At 42.1% G+C, this 16,823-nt stretch overlaps 1 protein-coding gene across 1 annotated transcript in view; it reads left to right on the plus strand.

The window, feature by feature from the left end:
- LOC139378982 (receptor-type tyrosine-protein phosphatase delta-like) overlaps positions 1-16,823 on the plus strand; it is a 579,926-nt gene that overhangs the window by 198,348 nt on the left and 364,755 nt on the right. The window contains exon 5 of the mRNA XM_071121647.1: positions 16,530-16,642. The gene's annotated coding sequence lies outside the window, so the exon portion shown is untranslated. The remainder of the gene's footprint in view (positions 1-16,529; positions 16,643-16,823) is intronic.

Genomic DNA, 16,823 nt, shown 5'->3' on the forward strand with positions numbered 1-16,823 from the left:
GTGACTCGTTTCAGGAAACTAGGCATATGTCGCACATGACTACTTCACAGGAGAGCCATTTGTACGTAAACTTTTTTTAAATCAAAATGCGTTTTTTGGCAGAAATGCCTTCTGGAACATGTGAACTTTCATGTGACTTAATAACAAACTTGGATGCCAACTGTATATACAAATAAATAAAATTATGAGCCTGGTTGTTTTAGCCATGATTGGTTGAGATAATTAATGGGCTGGACATGCCGAGAGAGGTAGGTAGGTAAATCCTTTCTAGCAGGTTTTTTGAAAGATATATCGTAGAACTGCAATTTCTCCAATTTCTGTAGGACAATAGTTTTGAAATCAGTGGAATGCCTGGTGGAATTAGTGTATGATAGCTAAGGAGATGAAGAAAATTCTGGCGTTTGATTTCTAATATGCAGAGGGAGTCGAAAAGAGAACACAGAATGTGGTTGTATTAAACCTGTCTACGGATTACATCTATAAACTACGGGCAACCATGGCATCCATGACAGAGGGAGAAGCATCCATGTATAAGGAAGGGTAAGATGGTTTTGATAGCTACATTTTCAGATATTACACCATTCAATTTTTCAGAAAGTTCTTTTAATTTCAGGTTAAAGCATACTGTTAGCTAGCTAACATTAGCTGGCTGGCTCACTAGCTAACGTTACCTATGTGTATGAGCCATTTGCATTGCTAGTTATAGCCTAATGTTAGCTAGCCAGCTAACATTGAACCTAGTTGGTTTGTTACCTGCAGGGTAGTAATGTTATGAGTTGGGATTATGGTTCAGTGCTTAGCTAGCTACATGTCTAAACAAAAGACTCCACTATGCAACTAACCATTTCAATAGAATGTTCATTATGTTACTGCGACAACTGTCGATAGACGCAGCTAATACATTTGCTCTGGCTATCTACTCCGATTTCAGAGCATTCTTGTCTGAGTGTGCCAGAGTGCAGAATAACTGAGGAATTTACGAACGCTCAACACCCGTTGAATATGTCCAGTGTCAGTAAACGTTGGCAAAAAAGCATAATTAAATTGATGCCAGCAGCACAGTTAGAGTTAACCACGCTCTAGATAACATAAAACAGCCTAACCGGCTCTGCTAGGGCGAGTAAAATGGTCAGAGTAAGCTGTTCTCTCATTTGTGTCTGGAAGTAGCTAGTGTCACAGGCCGGCTAATAGCCTGTGGCAAAAATGAGGGGACTCGAACAACAGGTATAGGCCAATTAAAAAAAAATCTTTATTGTAAACAAAACTATTAACTTTAAACTAAGAAAAAGGAATGAGGTGTGGAAGTATCATAATGTAAGGTGTATGTAAAGTGCATGGATGCGTGAATCTGTGTGTGTGAATGACTGAGTGAAAACTATGCAAAACTACAAAAGAACAAACAAAACAGGTTCATACCTGGAGGAGCAGAGAGAGAAAGAGAGGTGATTAGTGACAGTTTAAATACTCTGATCCCAGGTGACTCCAATCACTAACGACCCTCCTCTGCCCGCAGGAGGAACCGCCCCTGTAATGCAGAGGAGGAGCCGTGACACTAGCAACCTACCCAGCATTAGCCAATTACATTCGGTGCTTGACTGCTTTTGTTAGGTCAGAACACTCGATCAACTCTACTCTTCCGTCAGAGCGTCTAGTGTGCGCTCTGAATGCTCCGAGAGTGGAATGCTCTGTATTTACGAACGGACAATCTGACAACGCTCTGAGATTACGAACTTTGAGTGCACTCTGGCACTCCAGATAGAATTTACGAACCCATAGTATAAACCAGCCTTCTGTCTTGAAATCTTTGGTTGTTTAGTACATGGCCTCACATGTGAATCCTTAAAGAGATGGTTGGGGCTAAAGCTTAAGAGGGTGTGAATGATGCTGAATGGGTGTAGACAAAGAAGAGCTCTCCAGTAGGTGTACCGTTTTCTCAAAAGTTGATCCACGCCCCTACCTTCTGATCCACGCCCCTATCATCTTTCAAAGCATAATTACTCTCCCATTGTTCCTCATCTGTAGTGTGTGATATACAATTTTGTAGCTCTGAGTCTCTACTTTTATCCAATGTAAAAAACACCATTAAAAATGTTTCTTACATAGGACCAAATCGAGCCGGTCAGTCACATATGAGGCCATGTGCTAAACAGAGTGAAGAAGGTAATGTAGTTAACAACCAAAGATTTTAAGAATAAAAGTGGTGAAAGTAGTTGCAAAAAGTAGTAGTATAAATACACTTTATCATATATTCTAATCTGACCTTGGTGCAGGTCATGTTGTTCTTCAAATTAGCGTCTCTGGTAAACACACACTATATCAAATAAAACGCTTATTTTCACATGCACAGGATACAGAAGGTGTATACGGTACAGTGAAATGGTAACTTGCATAGTGGAGCCTTTTGTTTCGACATGTAGCTCGCTCGTTAAACAATGAACCATAATCCTACTCATACTACCATGCACCATGCATGAATCTGCAGATAGCCTAAGTTAACCAACAAGGTTCAATGTTAGCTTGCTAGATAGCTAGTATGCTTGAACTTGCAATGAAAACGACTTTCTCAACTAAATTTGAAACGTATAATATCTGAAAATGTAGCTAGACTCTTATCCGTAAACATAGATGAATGCTTCTGCCTTTCTATCATGGATGCCATGGTTGCCATTAGTTTGAAGATTTCATCTGGAGACAGGTGTTTTATACAACAGCCTTCTGTGTTCTCTTTTTGACTCTCTCTGCATTTGGCAATCATCTCTCTGTTTCCACTGATTTTAAAACGCGGTCAACTTCTTGATCACCGTTTATTCTCCATCACTGTCATCAGAAGGCTCTACAATGTATGGTTCAATGAAAACCTTTTTTACCTAAATCAGGGATTTCCTCATCGTCTGGTACATTTTTAGTCAGTGAGAGTCAACATGGTACGATTGTCCTCCAGAAAATAGTCCATCATAACTTTTTCCCACTGATCTTTGTCGATAGCTCCTGTTAACTTTAGGGCAGCAATGTTGAGAGCAGTAGCAACACTTTATCAGTTCTTCATGATATCTTTCAAAAAAAGCTGTGTTAGAAAGGAGTATCTACACATACTGAGCAGCTCATGTTATAGACAGAAGCATGCTACATGGCAGACCAATCTGAACTTGGCATATCCAGCCCATTAATTATCTCAACCAATCATAGCTAAACCAACTAGGCTTGTAATTTAACAATTTTATTCGTATTTACAGATGGCATACACGTTTGTTATTAAGGCACATGAAAGTTTGCATGTTCCAGAAGGCATTTCTGCAAAAAAACATTTTGCTAAGACCATTTTTTGTTGAAACGTTCAAATGGCTCCACTTTGAAGTAGTGACGTGCGACATACGCCTAGCTTCTTGAAACAGGTCACAAAATATAAACACAACGTGTAAAGTGTTGATCCCTTGTTTCATGGGCTTTGCCAAGTTAATCCATCCAGCTGACAGGTGTGATATATCAAGAAGCTGATTAAACAGCATGCTCATTACACAGGTGCACCTTGTGCTGGTGATTATAACAGGCAACTCAAAAATGTGCAGTTTTGTCCCACAACACAATTCCACAGATGTCTCAACTTTTGTGGGAGTGTGCAATTGGCTTGCTGACTACAGGAATGTCCACCAGAGCTGTTGCCAGAGAATTAAATGTTAATTTATCTACCAACGTCCTTTTAGAGAATTTGGCAATACGTCCAAATGAACTCACAATCGCAGACGGCTTCTTCACCTGCGGGATCGTCTGAGACCAGCCACCTGGATAGCTGATGAAACTGTGGGTTTGCACAACTGAAGCAACTGTCAGAAACCGTCTCAGGGAAGGTTATCTGCGTGCTCTTCGTCCTCACTAAGGTCTTGACCTGCCTGCAGTTCGGCGTCGTGACTGACTTCAGTGGAAAATGCTCACCTTCGATGGCCACTGTACCGGGCAGATGGCAGACAACGGGTATGGCGTCGGTTTGCTGATCTCAAAGTTGCGAACAGAGTGCCCCATGGTGGCGGTGGGGTGATGCCCTGGATCGACGTGTACGACAGCAAGTTCCAGTTCCCACCAATATCCAGCAAATTCACACAGCCATTGAAGAGGAGTGGGACAAAATTCCACAGGTCACAATCAACAGTCCGCATATCTGTATTCCTAGTCATGTGAAATCCATAGATTAGGGCCTAATTAATTAATTTCAATTGACTGATTCCTTATATGAACTGATACTCAGGAAAAATTTATACAATTGTTTCATGTTGCGTTTATATTTTTTCAGTTTTCAGTTTGTAATCATGTTTGTTGAAATGTCAACCCTCAACCAATGCAATATCATTGCAAATCACTAAATTACATGGGGAAATAATGTGACAACAGTGCATAGGTTGTCTTATAGATGAATCGTCACATAATAGAGATGAATCAACCAATTTACTTCAAAATTGTTCCCAATAATAACAGCTGCACTGTACTGTATACCTGTATATCATACAAACCAGTTTAGCTAAACACCACAGATAAAGCATGCTAGCAGCACCCCCCTCAGGGGCAGCAGGCCTATTGCTGTTCCAGCAGACAGTTGCTCCTCCCCATACAGTCAGTCATATTATATGAATACACTGCTGATGGAATGGAAGCCTATCTCTACTATTCACACATGGTGACTGGTGGGGAGAGGAAATGTTGTAGGACAGGCTATATTTATGTAGAGCTTACAGTGGTGTGTGTAGAGAGCTAGTTGATACATGCACACACTCAGACACACACACACAGACACACACACACACAGTATCACAGTGCGTCTCACCCAGAGTTGTGGATTTGAGTCACAGGACTTGAACTTGAGTCTGACCCATGTAAATGAGCAGGGTTGGGGAGTAACGGATTACATGTTACATGTAAGGGATTACAAAAAACAGTAACTGTAATCCGTTATGTTACCAGCAAAAATATTGTAATCAGATTACAGATACTTTTGAAAAACTAGAAGATTACTTCGAGGATTACTTTTAAATTCAGAAAGAATGTTTTCGGAAAAAAATCTTTTACACTTCTCTGTTTTCTCAATGACATTCAAATCAGCATTGGAAATAAGGTGCAAGTTTAAGTTTGTTCCACCTGAGTGAGTCTGACCGCAAGTCAGAGACCACTATGATGACACACTAAATGTGTTCTCGGGAAAAGAGCAGGAATAGGCTTTTGTAGGCTACAGTCCAAGCTATGTCTTCCAATGGTGCGACTGCTGTCTGCATCCAAAGATTATCCAACTTGATTAAACACTTGGAGGTAAGGATGACAGAAATGGTGTAGTCTACGGCGATACGGATATTATTGATATCTACATAGCGCATTGATGTGAATCACACTGCTGCTCTCATTTAGCTATTTGTGCCTTATGGATCGTGGTTGTTGTGGATGGCTGTTCACGAATCTAAATGTGTATTTGAACCCAATAATAGTTGAATTCAAGATGTTTAAGCTGCCTATCAATCATTGCTTTTGAAACCATTGGACAGCCAGTGAAAAATGCGTTCTTGCAACAGCTGCAGAGTGCGGATCCCAGCCTATGGAAAAATAGTGGGGCATTTATCTAATTCATGATGATAAAAAATAAATCCATAGGCCAAATGGACACATGCTTAAACTCACACGCTTTTGATAGACTTAAAGGGGCAATCTGTAGTTGCTACATCCACTTTTGGACTTAGAAATGATATATTTATATACATTGATTCTTGAAGAACATATAAATCCCTCATGAGCTTAGTTCAACTGTCACACTCCAAGAAAACCCAAAATATAAGCTTGTTTTATTCCAATGTTTGTAAACATTGTAAATGTAAACAAACACTGTATAGCCTTATAACATGGTAAAAACCATAATGTTGATATCATGGATGGTCAGTCCTTGCGTCCATAGCTATGTCTATTAATCTGAGAGTGGTTACATTTCTCCATGCCCATCCCTTAGCTTTTTACAAAAACAGAGGCGGGGCACCCATTTTGTTATTGTTTCATCTGTGGATTTTCCGTTTAAACAGCTAGCTGCATATTATCAAGATATCAGTGTCACTAGCAAAAATGTAAACTTCGGGCCTATAGCAAATGGCATACGTTTTTCACATGTAAATAGCACATTTCAGTAATGCTCAAAGCATGCCATTCCATGAGCGCAGCATTTATTTTTCAACTTGAATCAGTGAGCCCAATCAGTCCTCCATGACAACAAAATCATAAACAACATAGTAGGGCTGGCTGATAAGTCCTTAGTTTTGGGGTCATGCTCAGGTAAAATAATTTGACTAATCTATACTTCCATATTTCCTTTTCTTGAAGATCAAGGACTATAGCATTTATTGTAACTAGCACATTAGAGGCTGCTGCCCTATATACATACACTACCGTTCAAAAGTTTGGGGTCACTTAGAAAAGTCCTTGTTTTTGAAAGAAAAGCATATTTTTGTCCTTTAAAACGACATCAAATTGATCAGAAATACAGTGCAAACATTGATAATGTTGTAAATGACTATTGTAGAGGGAAACGGCATATTTTTTGTATGGAATATCTACATAGTCTCATGTAGATTATACCCATTATCCATTATCAGCAACCATCACTCCTGTGTTCCAATTGTACGTTGTGTTAGCTAATCCAGGTTTATCATTTTAAAAGGCTAATTGATCATTAGAAAACATTTTGCAATTATGTATCTAGAGCATCAGCATTTGTGGATTCGATTACAGGCTCAAAATGGCCAGAAACAAAGATCTTTCTTCTGTAACTCGTCAGTCTATTCTTATTCTGAGAAATTAAGGCTATTCCATGCAAAAAAATGCCAAGAAACAGAAGATCTCGTACAACACTGTGTACTACTCCCTTCACAGAACAGCGCAAACTGGCCCTAACCAGAATAGAAAGAGGAGTGGGAGGCCCCGGTGCACAACTAAGCAAGAGGACAAATACATTAGAGTGTCTAGTTTGAGAAACAGACACCTCACAAGCCCTCAACTGGTAGCTTCATTAAATAGTACCCGCAAAACACCAGTCTCAATGTCAACAGTGAAGAGGTGACTCTGGGATGAGAGTTGCAAAGAAAAAGACATAGCACAGACTGGCCAATAAAAAGGAAAGACTAAGATGGGCAAAAGAACACAGACACTGGACAGAAGAACTCTGACTAGAAGGCCAACATCCCGGAGTCGCCTCTTCACTGTTGATGTTGAGACTGGTGTTTTGCGGGTACTATTTAATGATGCTGCCAGTTGAGGACTTGTGAGGCGTCTGTTTCTCAAACAGTGTAGTTTGAAAAACATTTTTCATGTATGAATGAATGGTGATGAAATATCATGAATAATCATTAAGTCTGATTAAGATGAATGTACCAACGTAAGAATGGATGTGGAAATTGCCTTTAATATTGTAAAAACTGTTTATTGGTTGTAATTGCCAATTGGGTAATTGTATGGACCTGGGAGGGGCCAAGCACTTACCTGTTTGAGTTCCTGTTAGACAGATTCAATTTGGTTTCTCAAGGGGAGGCTTGACTCGAGACTCCACCTGTTCAACTTGGGTCTCGACTTGAGACTTGGAGCTTATAAATTGAGACTTGCTTGTAACTCAAATAATAGTTGCTGGAATAATAGTGGCTCGAATAATAGTGAGCCGAGGCAGTTTCTCCCTGTCCTCGTTACACATTGATTACACTATCACTCGTATTTCATATGTCACAACAATTCATCAATATGTATGCTATGATGCTGCTAAAGTTGTCTCGCGCACCTACAATGCTGGTCATAAAAAAAGCTAGCTTGCAAACATTGTTCTTCCCTAAAAACATAGCAAAACAACATAATCTGTTTCAGTAGCTATAGTTAGCTAGCTAAGAATATAGCTAAGTGTCATCGTCTAAAATAACCCTAATTTTAAGACTGTTATTTGAATAATGGTGGTCGGACCCATCTATGTGAAGCTAGCCACAATAAGGATTCGCTACAATGGTGGACTTTGCGGTTAGCCTTCAAAATGAAAGTATGGTATAATTCTACTATTTGTATTCATTTGCTTTACTGTCAATGACATACTTTTATTTTGAAGGCAAACCACAAATTCCACTATTCTGCCTAATCCTTATTCTGGCCAGCTTCACAACACATAACCCAGTCCTGTCGAGCCTCACTAGCCAGATGAAGCTAGCTGGTTGCTTATAATGTTAGCTTTGGGCAACAGGGTTAAGTAGATGGCTAGCTATTTATTTTCATGAACTGAAGTGCGATTTCAATAGTCGAACAACAAGTGGCAACCTTGCTAGTACTTACTCACAAGGATTCCTAAATCATTGCTAAGATTAATGAAAATGACTGCAGTTTCTACTGTTCATTGTTTTCAGACTGGTTGTATTGATGCTAGCTAGGTACTAAGCTAAAGCTAGCTACCCCAGAAGTTGTGGTCGGACAAATTATGCTTTATTGCCAATGCGGTATTGTAAACATATCGTTCCTGTCCTGGGTTGGGTTTGCTTATTTGCAGACTTTTTTGTACAGCTTTGACAGTGCTACTGTATCTTTTTTGACACGCAAAGATGCAAATGGCGTTGAAGCCATGTATGTCGTGAAGCTAATAGCAGTGATGCTATTACTGTGTAACTCCGGTGGGGCAACATCTGAAAAATAGCTCACTTGGTAGTGTATACCGGTGCTCGACCAGTCGGCGAAAGCCAACATAACCCACGACAGAGAACAGTTGATTGTCAAGGGAAATTAATTCCATTATCTTGGCTTTAATGGATGTCGCCTTTGAGTTGTCTCGCTGAAATTTTCGCATTCTTTCAAATGACTGTTCAATCCACACAGCAGACATTGTGTGGTTAGGAATGCTGGGTTAGGTTAGGAATGCTGTGTTGCACTTGTTGGGCAAAATTGTACGTGTGGTCATTACCTCATGTACCTACGTTATATAGGTACGCACGGTAGCTTTGACATCGGTTTTTAACATCGGCGTTAAACTAGACATCGGCCGAAACTGATGTTCGCATTTTTTCTATTATCGTCCGATTCCGATATGTTTACCGATATATCGTGCATCCCTACCATTAACACTTTTGTGATCAGTTCATAATGTAGGACCATAGGCCATGTTTTTGAATAGACTGATACCTTGTATTCACAATATGTACATTAGCGCGTCAGGGACAAACAACTCTATTACTCACCCCCCTCAGTCTAATTAGGCTATTCAGAACACACCATAATCCACATTTTAACAATTCATGCGCATTATGCTTTCATCAAAACCCATATCATCAATACGCATCATCCTATCCATGGCCATTTGTCAAAGATCAACAATATATTGTATTTATTGACAGGTACCCCTTCACCTGCTCCGTCATTATTATGAATGATTTAATATGATATCTTATTAACATGTGCTCTGTTAATAATGTCCATATTTATGGAAGTGCCTAGTGGTTGCATGGATAGGCTATTGTTGTTTGTGCCATTATACATTATACCTCAGTATTTGTATAATTCATTTTATACAGTCTTTTTTAATCATCTCAAATCAAATCCAATTTTATTTGTCACATACACGAGTTGAGTCAGTATGTTGGCAGCAGCCACTTTATCAAGGGTTCCAATCATTTTGGAGATGACTGGATTTGCGTTGCATCTAAGCAGTGTTCAGTTTCATGGTTTCATGGCCTTGAAGTTACACAAGTTCAAAATCAAATCAAATCAAATGTATTTGTCACATACACATGGTTAGCAGATGTTAATGCGAGTGTAGCGAAATGCTTGTGCTTCTAGTTCCGACAATGCAGTAATAACCAACGAGTAATGTAACCTAACATTTCCAAAACTACTACCTTATACACACAAGTGTAAAGGGATAAAGAATATGTACATAAAGATATATGAATGAGTGATAGTACAGAACGGCATAGGCAAGATGCAGTAGATGATATAGAGTACAGTGTATATACCAATAAATATGAGATGAGTAATGTAGGGTATGTAAAAATTATATTAAGTAGCATTGTTTAAAGAGGCTAGTGATATATTTTCCATCAATTTCCATCAATTCCCATTATTAAAGTGGCTGGAGTTGAGTCAGTGTGTTGGCAGCAGCCACTCAATGTTAGTGGTGGCTGTTTAACAGTCTGATGGCCTTGAGATAGAAGCTGTTTTTCAGTCTCTCGGTCCCTGCTTTGATGCACCTGTACTGACCTCGCCTTCTGGATGATAGCGGGGTGAACAGGCAGTGGCTCGGGTGGTTGTTGTCCTTGGGGATCTTTATGGCCTTCCTGTGACATCGGGTGGTGTAGGTGTCCTGGAGGGCAGGTAGTTTGCCACAGGTGATGCGTTATGCAGACCTCACTACCCTCTGGAGAGCCTTAAGGTTGTGGGCGGAGCAGTTGCTATACCAGGCGGTGATACAGCCCGACAGGATGCTCTCAATTGTGCATCTTTAGATGTTTGTGAGTGCTTTTGGTGACAAGCCGAATTTCTTCAGCATCTTCAGCCTTCAGCCAGAGGTTGAATAGGCGCTGCTGCGCCTTATTCACAGTGCTGTCTGTGTGGCTGGACCAATTCAGTTTGTCCGTGATGTGTATGCCAAGGAACTTAAAACTTACTACCCTCTCCACTACTGTCCCATCGATGTGGATAGGGGGGTGCTCCCTCTGCTGTTTCCTGAAGTCCACAATCATCTCCTTTGTTTTGTTTACGTTGAGTGTGAGGTTATTTTCCTGACACCACACTCCGAGGGCCCTCACCTCCTCCCTGGAGGCCGTCTCGTCGTTGTTGGTAATCAAGCCTACCACTGTAGTGTCGTCCGCAAACTTGATGATTGAGTTGGAGGCGTGCATGGCCACACAGTCGTGGGTGAACAGGGAGTACAGGAGAGGGCTCAGAATGCACCCTTGTGGGGCCCCAGTGTTGAGGATCAGCGGGGTGGAGATGTTGTTACCTACCCTCACCACCTGGGGGCGGCCCGTCAGGAAGTCCAGTACCCAGTTGCACAGGGCGGGGTCGAGACCCAGGGTCTCGAGCTTGATGACGAGTTTGGAGGGTACTATGGTGTTGAATGCTGAGCTGTAGTCGATGAACAGCATTCTCACATAGGTATTCCTCTTGTCCAGATGGGTTAGGGCAGTGTGCAGTGTGGTTGAGATTGCGTTGTCTGTGGACCTATTTGGGCGGTAAGCAAATGGGAGTGGGTCTAGGGTGTCAGTTAGGGTGGAGGTGATATGGTCCTTGACTAGTCTCTCAAAGCACTTCATGATGACGGAAGTGAGTGCAACGGAGCGGTAGTCGTTTAGCTCAGTTACCTTAGCTTTCTTGGGAACAGGGACGGTGGCCCTCTTGAAGCATGTGGGAACAGCAGACTGGGATAAGGATTGATTGATTATGTCTGTAAACACACCAGCCAGCTGGTCTGCACATGCTCCGAGGACGCGGCTGGGGATGCCGTCTGGGCCTGCAGCCTTGCGAGGGTTAACACATTTAAATGTTTTACTCACATCGGCTGCAGTGAAGGAGAGTCCACAGGTTTTGGTTGCAGGCTGTGTCAGTGGCACTGTATTGTCCTCAAAGTGGGAAAAAAAGTTATTTAGTCTGTCTGGGAGCAAGCAATTGTGACTCCACTTTGTCTCTATACTGACGCTTAGCTTGTTTGATTGCCTTGTGGAGGGAATAGCTACACTGTTTATATTCTGTCATGTTTCTGGGTCACCTTGCCCTGGTTAAAAGCAGTGGTTCGCGCTTTCAGTTTCACATGAATGCTGCTATCAATCCACGGTTTCTGGTTTGGGAATGTTTTAATCATTGCTATGGGAACGACATCGTCAATGCACTTTCTAATGAACTCTCTCACCGAATCAGCGTATTCGTCAATGTTGTTGTTGGAAGCAATGCGGAACGTATCCCAGTCCACGTGATCGTAGCAGTCTTGAAGCTTGGAATCAGATTGGTCGGACCAGCGTTGAACAGACCTGAGCGCGGGAGCTTCTTGTCGTGGTCAGATTTTCCGAAAGGAGGGCGTGGGAGGGCCTTATATGCATCGCGGAAGTTAGAATAGCAATGATCCAGGGTTTTACCAGCCCTGGTTGCGCAATCGATATGCTGAGACAATTTAGGGAGCCTTGTTTTCAGATTAGCCTTGTTAAAATCCCAGCTACAATGAATGCAGCCTCAGGATATGTGGTTTCCAGTTTGCAAAGAGTCAAATAAAGTTTGTTCAGGGCCATCAATGTGTCTGCTTGAGGGGGAATATATAGGCCTGCCGGGTCCTCTACCTAGCCTGCCGGGTCCTCTACCTAGCCTGCCGTGTCCTCTACCTAGCCTGCCGGGTCCTCTACCTAGCCTGCCGTGTCCTCTACCTAGGCTGGCATGTCCTCTATCTAAAGCACGTGATTGGAGTATAGTTTCAGGATTTCAATAACATATTCAATGGAAAAAAATCTCTTGGATTATTTTATGTGGTTAAACGCAGGCCCAAATCTGACGTGACTTGGGATAAATTAATAATATTTGCATGTGGCATGACTTTTTTAATCAGGTGATGAGTGTATTGTATCATAATATCAGTATTAGATCAGTATTAGATCAGGGTGTGTCTCAGAGAGAGAGGGAAGCAGAAAGAAGCAGAGACTGCCAGTTTGGGCAGGAGGACTGTGCTGGCAGGGCTCCCTATCCCCAGGGGCGAAGAGCGATGGTGCATCATGCCTTGCTGCCGTGTCAGTCACATGACCCCCGGAGTAAGAGTCCCCTCAAGCTGCATAATAAATCATCTCAGTCAGGCTGGTTGGCAAGCTCCCTTGAAATGTTCACACACACACACACACATACACGTGTGTATAGATACACACATGAGCGTACACATATACACGTGCAAATGCGCACACACTCACACCATCTCTCGCACACACGCCTAAACACAAACACACTAATATACTCTCACATGCACACAGGCTGCTGGAATCATAAAGAGGCAATGTCTTTACTCACTGACCTACTGAGTGTCCTAAATGTGGGCTTTATGCAATGAAAATATGGTCAAACATTTAGGTACCTGACACAATGCCTTTAACACAACATCAAGTGTGCCATTTTCTTGCGACAACTGACAAGGTGTGAAAGATTTTAAATATCTACTCAAAATATTAAGCTGGTGACAAAACCAATTGTTAGTATAGCATTTGTTTAGCAGATACATTTTTACGTGACATTCGGCTAGCTGTCAGTTGACATCAACTCAAACTATAGTCCACTATAGCTCCGCTCCATTTGCCATTGGCAGAAGTTGGTTGTCATAAAAGGTGTTGATTTGTGCCACTTCAACTTGAGTGTAGTCTTAAAAGCGAATATTAGATATTCTGGCAGGTAGCTCTACTGTAAAAGGGTTACTGATTGTCTTTAAAAGTACCCAGCCACTCATACATAACAGGCCTCCACAACTTACAGTGCCCGTACACGACACAGTAGTTTTGCCAGTGTCAACTACTTAGCAACAAAGTTCGTTTGAGTCCATGGCCCCTTTGTGTTTTCCTAACCCATGTATTTACTTTACATGTGTATTGTAAATGTCCCCTCTCGTTTTGATCACCTCGCCACCTGAGCAGAGAGAAAGTAGCTTTTAAACCACATCACACTGGAGACACTGAAACACCCACCTGGGGAGTGAAATGTGCTGTAAAGCCTCTAATGCCCTGGCGTGCTTAGTCCGAATATTTAACACACAGAACAAGAAGAATCTATTCTGGACTGCAAGACAACCACTGAGAAATACAAGTGCAGCAAGAGCCATCTCCCTTGAGCGCAAGAGAAAGGTGTTATGGGAAAAAAAGACCAGGCTATATATTTAAGGCGAATAGCAAGCTTCGAAAACTTTCCGGCAGCGGTTGATGAGTTCAATGGAGATTCTGTAGACACAGAGAGCATTTGCACTGGCGTATGGCGTACTCCCCTGCCTGGGGAACGGGTACTGGGAGGCTAACAGGCGCACCAATTACAACTGTACCCACAATCCTCTGAGGGGACATAGTTCTGCCTATTGATCTTAGACATGCCCCTTATGGTCATGTATTCATGTTGACATGAGTAATTTTATTACCGTTACATAATTATTTATTATAAATCTGCAACATTAAAAGGAAGCTCAAGGGTGAGTGGTTATGCAATGTAATCTGACTTGAGTCGTACTTTTTTTTTAAAAGACAACATCCAGCTTCTTGGAGAAAGAAAGTATAAAGCCGTTGGATACAGATTTAAAATGACTTCCTTTTACATTTTAAGGCAGCTACTGTACACGTATTCATAGCAATGTATTTAACTTGGTAAGAAGAGGGGCGGGGGCGTATGCCTTATGATTAACAAGACGTGGTGTGATCACAACAGCATACAGGAACTCAAGTCCTTCTGTTCAAATGACTTAGAATTCCTCACAATCAAATGTCGAAATCATTATCTACCAAGGGAATTCTCTTCGATTATAATCACTGCCGTATATATTCCCCCCCAAGCAGACACATCGATGGCCCTGAACAAACTTTATTTGACTCTTTGCAAACTGGAAACCACATATCCTGAGGCTGCATTCATTGTAGCTGGGGATTTTAACAAGGCTAATCTGAAAACAAGACTCCCTAAATTGTATCAGCATATTGATTGCGCAACCAGGGCTGGTAAAACCCTGGATCATTGCTATTCTAACTTCCGCGATGCATATAAGGCCCTCCCCTGCCCTCCTTTCGGAAAAGCTGACCACGACTCCACTTTGTTGCTCCCTGCCTACAGACAGAAACTAAAAAAAGAAGCTCCCGCGCTCAGGTCTGTTCAACGCTGGTCCGACCAAGGCCTGCCGTGGCCTGCCGTAGAGGACACAGCAGGCTAGGTAGAGGACACGGCAGGCTAGGTAGAGGACACGGCAGGCTAGGTAGAGGACCCGGCAGCCTAGGTAGAGGACCCGGCAGCCTAGGTAGAGGACACGGCAGGCTAGGTAGAAGACACGGCAGCCTAGGTAGAGGACCCGGCAGGCTAGGTACAGGACCCGGCAGCCTATCTAGAGGACCCGGCATCCTAGGTAGAGGACACGGCAGGCTAGGTAGAGGACACGGCAGGCTAGATAGAGGACACGGTAGGCAGGGTTTGGGACACGGCAGCCTAGGTAGAGGACCCAGCAGGCTAGATAGAGGACACGGCAGACTAGATAGAGGACACGGCAGGCTAGGTAGAGGACATGGCAGGCTAGATAAAGGACATGGCAGGCTAGGTAGAGGACCCGGCAGGCTAGTTAGAGGACCCGGCAGGCTAGGTAAACGACACGGCAGGCTAGGTATAGGACACGGCAGCCTAGGTAGAGGACAGTAAAGCAGTTCCAAGCGGAGGTGAGTGAAACAAGTTGGCTAAAACAATCAAAGACAAACATAAAGCTAAGCATTTCAAAATAACTGATATGATAGCCAGACTCTATGTGTTTAGTCTTTCACATGTTACAATCCACCATTTTTTAAGGGACTAGTGATAGCATAGCCTACTTAGGTAATCAAGAGTAATCACATCCGAGTCCCATAGGGCGGCGCACAATTGGCCCAGCGTTGTCCGGATTTGGCCGGAGTAGACAATCATTGTAAATAAGAATTTGTTCTTAACTGACTTGCGTAGTTAAATAAAGGTTACATTTAAAATAAAAAATAAAAATTCAACAATGTTTGTAGCAAACAATTAGCCCATTGGTTGAATGTGTCCTTGCTATCAAATAAGTGATTAACAGGTTTTTATCTCCCGTGTGGGCTGCCATTGTTGTCCATTCTATACCACGCAGTCATGTGAGAGTTAGCTAAGTTCCCACTTCTACAGGTGGAAATGGGAGACCCTGTAAAAAAAACTTGTTTTAAACGCTTATTTGATAGCAACAGACACATTCAACCCGACGAATCATAAGGATTGTTCCTAGAGATATTGAATATGCCTCTGTTGACAGGACACGTTATTTTTGGTGAAACCGAATAGTTTATGTTTGGTTGATCAAGGATGCCAGGCTGCATCCTTACACAACCAACCATCTGTAAACAATGGCTCTCTGCAGGATGAAACAACTTAGGCCTTAATATTAAAGTGATGCTCCAGAACTTTCTGGTGTACTGCGTCATCCATTTCATATGATATGTTGAGCGCTGCAAAATTATTATTATTCAAAAATATATATTAAATACATTTCGGATGATTTGTTACGAATCCAATTGCTACAATGTATTGCACATTTGTTGAGCTTCAGATCCTGGTCTGCACTTTTAAGTAGGTTTAGTGTCATCCCTGGTCAAAGCAGCTTATGTTTGTTTAGAGTTGAGTTGCAACATGTCTGTCCTGGAGGGCTGCAGTGTTTACTGGTTTTCACTGTTTAATCAGTGACTGATCAAATGATACACTGCACAGTTTCTTACATGCTCTATATCGTCTCCCACTTCTCTCTCTCCTCTATCTCTTTTTGTCATTTTCCTCTACTTTTTGTCTCTGTCTCTTAGGTGGGGGCATATAGGGGTATTGGTCATACTGGTGTTGTTGGCGAGGACGAAGCTTGGGCATCGGGCAGAATGTTGCCACCTGCATGAGTGGAACAGAGGAGCCTCAGTTCTGGGTGAGTTCATGGCCCACATTCATGAAATCTCTGGCACAATAAAACCTTCTGCCCTTCTGCAGGGTATCATGAAGAGCAACTTTCTTAGTGCTGAACGCACCATAAACAGTATAAGAAACAGTAAACACCGGCAAATGTTTTCAAATGGATCTCTGAGTAGGAACGTGTTTGAACTCTGATT

Source organism: Oncorhynchus clarkii, chromosome 21 (assembly GCF_045791955.1).
Source record: "Oncorhynchus clarkii lewisi isolate Uvic-CL-2024 chromosome 21, UVic_Ocla_1.0, whole genome shotgun sequence".
Lineage (NCBI taxonomy): Eukaryota > Metazoa > Chordata > Actinopteri > Salmoniformes > Salmonidae > Oncorhynchus > Oncorhynchus clarkii.